The sequence below is a fragment of the Myotis brandtii genome, unplaced genomic scaffold (assembly GCF_000412655.1).
Source record: "Myotis brandtii unplaced genomic scaffold, ASM41265v1 scaffold138, whole genome shotgun sequence".
Lineage (NCBI taxonomy): Eukaryota > Metazoa > Chordata > Mammalia > Chiroptera > Vespertilionidae > Myotis > Myotis brandtii.
Window position 1 is genome coordinate 1,566,006 of NW_005354915.1, and position 3,896 is coordinate 1,569,901.

The 3,896-nt window shown below is 50.8% G+C and overlaps 1 long non-coding RNA gene across 1 annotated transcript in view; it reads right to left on the bottom strand.

Moving 5' to 3' along the window:
• Positions 1-3,441: 3,441 nt before the first annotated feature.
• LOC106725127 overlaps positions 3,442-3,896 on the bottom strand; it is a 3,880-nt gene continuing 3,425 nt past the window's right edge. Inside the window, exon 3 of the long non-coding RNA XR_001360994.1 lies at positions 3,442-3,881. This is a non-coding gene — a long non-coding RNA (uncharacterized LOC106725127). The remainder of the gene's footprint in view (positions 3,882-3,896) is intronic.

The following is a 3,896-nucleotide window of genomic DNA, read 5'->3' on the forward strand; positions in this document are numbered from 1 at the left end:
AGGGAGCGGGCCTAAGCCAGCAGGTGGTCATCCCCTGAGGGGTCCCAGACTGCGAGAGGGCACAGGCCGGGCTGAGGAACCCCCCCTCTAGTCCTATATAATAAAAGGGTAATAAGCAAATCGACCGAACAACGGAATGACCGGTCGCTATGATGCGCACTGACCACCAGGGGGAAGATGCTCAATGCAGGAGCTGCCCCCTGGTGGTCAGTGTACTCCCACAGGGGGAGCACTGCTCAGCCACAAGCCAGGCTGATGGTTGGCGAGCACAGCGGCCTGCCTCCGCGGCAGCACTAAGGATGTCCGACTGGCGGCTTAGGCCCGCTCCCCTAAGCCGCCAGTTGGACATCCCCTGAGGGCTCCCGGACTGCGAAAGGGCGCAGGCTAGGTTGAGGGACACCCCCCACACACACACACCCACCGGTGAATGAATGTCGTGCATCGGGCCTCTAGTTCATAAATAATAAGGCAAGAATAAACTGTTCGGCGTACTCACAACTATAAACCTCCTCAACCCACCCTGTATATCCTCAGTCTATAAACAAAAGGACGGCAAATATTAACCTCTACTTTTTGCGGTGGCATCGGATAGCAGCCCGACCATCCTTTCTGTGATTTGTAGGAATGAGCCACAGGAAATATACTGACAATAACTGAAGTTAGGGTCTCACCATCAGAGAAACGCGTTATGAATGTGGAAAGACAGGAGGCTAGAAGGAACCCTGAACTGGAAGAGATCAGCCTGAACTCTCGGGTGTAGATAGACAAAGAGAGAAACAGATGTAGCTGTGTTTTGGTTTTATTTGGAAGCTCTGTCCTCTGACAGGGCCTAGAAGCCCAAAAGGAATGAGCACACCCAGCACCAAGACCTTGGTTTCTAAACACCATTCCACGCAAACAGGGGAAGACTCTGGGGGAATGACTGATTGCCGGGCCGAGCAGGACAAGCACAAGGTGAGCCTGGAACATGGGACGGCAGAAAAAAGTGTTGAAGGAATGACGGGGACTTGTCCAAAGGCTAACTCTGGGACAGAGTGGACACCAAAACACATCATTTTAAGAACAGAATGTTCAGCCCTAACTGGTTTGGCTCAGTGGATAGAGCGTCAGCGTGCGGACTCAAGGGTCCCAGGTTCGATTCCAGTCAAGGGCATGTACCTTGGTTGCGGGCACATTTCCAGTGGGGGGTGTGCAGGAGGCAGCTGATCGATGTTTCTCTCTCATCAATGTTTCTAACTCTCTATCCCTCTCCCTTCCTCTCAATAAAAAAATCAATAAAATATATTTTAAAAAAAGAACAGAATGTTCATGAAATAAGATAAGAGTCGATGAGGCCATAAATGAGATAAAGGAATAAATAAATGGAGGAGAGGCCAAAGCTCTCCCTTATGTTAAATGCTAAGTGATCACTGTAGAGAATGGACAATCCCTTTGCAAGATTCTCAGTAAAAACTGATTTAGCCAATAATCATCAATAGAGGCCAAATCTGGTGGGAACCAGGAACAGTTCATAGTTTCAGAGTATCGCCCTCACATTGACTATTAATTACAAAAGTGAAAAATAGGTTACAGTGGGTTAACCTTGCAAATACAGCCATAACCAAGTACCCAAGTCATAGTGTCCCCAATAATCACATGCCTCCAGATATGATCCCCTAAGGAGGACATGCACGTGAAAGACCAAATGACCCTCCAAAGATGTCCCCATCCTAACACTCAGAATCTGGGAATACATTATCTTACGTGTCAAAGATCTTTGCAGATGTGATTAAATCAAGGATCTTTTAAAAAAATGAATGTATTGGGATGACATTGGTCAACAAAATTATACAGGTTCAGGTGCACAATTCTACAGCACATCATCTGTACACGGTGCTGTGTGTTCACCACCCCCAGTCAGGCCTCCATCCATCTCCACTTATCTCCCCAATACTCTCCTCCAGGTCACCCCTGCCCTGGCGATCACCGCACTGTTGTTTGTGTTAAAGATCTTAAAACAGGGAGGTTATTCTGGCTTATCTGGGTGTGCCCCATGTAATTGTACTTCTACGTTATAAGGAGAGAGGGAGGCAGAAGAATCAGAGAGAGATTTAAAGATCCCGCAGAGCTGACTTTGAAGATGAGGAAGGGGCCACGAGCCAAGCAATGTGGGCGCCTCTAAAAGGCAGGGAGGGGGGTTCTCCCTAAGGGCTCCAGAAGGAAGGCGACCCTGCGGACACTGTGACTGTAACCCAGTGAGACCTGCTGCAGACTTCGACCTCCCACACTGCGACCCAGGAAACCTGTGATTGTTTGTTACAACGGCAACAGGAAACCAATGCACATCACTTCTGTAGAATTCTGGGCGAAGATGCATAACTTGAGTGAAATGATGAGGAAACATGATTTAAGGGATTAAATTAGACTAAGCGACATTCTAATTAATAATTTGCCTGTACTCTTGAAAAAAAGATCATGAAAGACAAAGGCTGTTTGAAGGAGACTAAAGAGATATGACAACTAAGAATGTGTGTGGCCCTGGGCTTGAACCTGGCCTGAAGGGACGATGGGCAAAATGTGAATGTGAGCTGCGAATTGAACCATAGCCCTGAGCTGCTGACCCAGTGACTGATTTTGAAAATTGTACTGTGATTACATCATAAAAGCCCTGGTTCTTACAAAAGGCACTATCTCAGTAGGAGCACAGGGCGTGGTGTTGTAACCTAGTCTCCAGTACTCCCCAGATGAAGTCTCCTTCTCTGCCTCTGTCTCTGTCTGTCTATCACCTAGCTACCCATCTAGCTACCCACATAGCTACCCATCTACCTACCCATCTAGCTACCCACCTAGCTACCCATCTAGCTACCCATCTAGCTACCCATCTATCTCTCTATCTAGAAGGAAGTGTATGCGGCAAATGTCACTGATGGGAGATTCTGGGTGAAGGGGACGGGAGTGTTCCATTTTTGCATAATTCTTACAACCTCTCTAAAAATGTGAGCTCAGATCAATATAACAAGAAGAAAGACAGCGGGCAGTTATGCCTTCCTGGTTGGCTCAGGGCGCGAGAGGCGGTCGGTCTGTGGCCATAAGTGGGGAGTTCTGCCCCTGTTGGTGTTTCCATGGTGGCTTTAGATTTGCCAGGGATCACGGATTAACCGAGGGGGCAGCCGGGCCTCCGTGGAGAGCGGGTCGGAGACTTTGACAGTTGCCAGATCCCTTCTGTCGGGCAGTCCACAGGGGAGGCGGTCATGGGAGCAGAGCAGACACGAGGGACATGAGCCCAGAGCAAACACAAGCAAGCGAGTGAGGGTGAACCTGAGGCCACCTCTCCAGGGGCCCCTGGTTGAGCATGAAGGACAAGAAGCCCAGAGCTGCCCTGGAGAGTGGGGACAGGGAACCTCCCAAAAAGAAGACACAGTAGCAAGTGGTTTCTGAGCCCTGACAACCCCTTTAAGCCTGGGGTTTACACATGGGGTCAGTGAGCCACAGGCCCAGGCGCCTAGGAAACAGGAGGAGAAGGAGCGGCTGGCGGCCCCCAGACCCGGCAGCAGACAGAACCTGCCCCTCCCCGCCCCCAGCTCCGGCTCCATCCGGGCTGCCTCACGGGCTCCTAGTGGGTCAGCATCTCCCCAGAGCGTTTCCCCCAGAACCCGAGACCCAGACTGGAGAGCTGGACTCGCGGCTCCCTGGGGCCCACAGAGGCCTCTGCTTGAGAGAAGTCACTGCCCCCCTGGGCCTCAGTCCCCCAGTGCAAGTCCGGACGTTGATCTGCAACCTTTGTAAGAATGAGGTCCGACTTAACACACACACTCAGGGGCCCTGGGTGTCCTGTGGATGGTTGTCCATCCGTCGATGGAGAAGAGGCGGAGTGGCCATGAGCTGCTGGGGCCTCGGTCACTCTGTGGAAAAGGGGG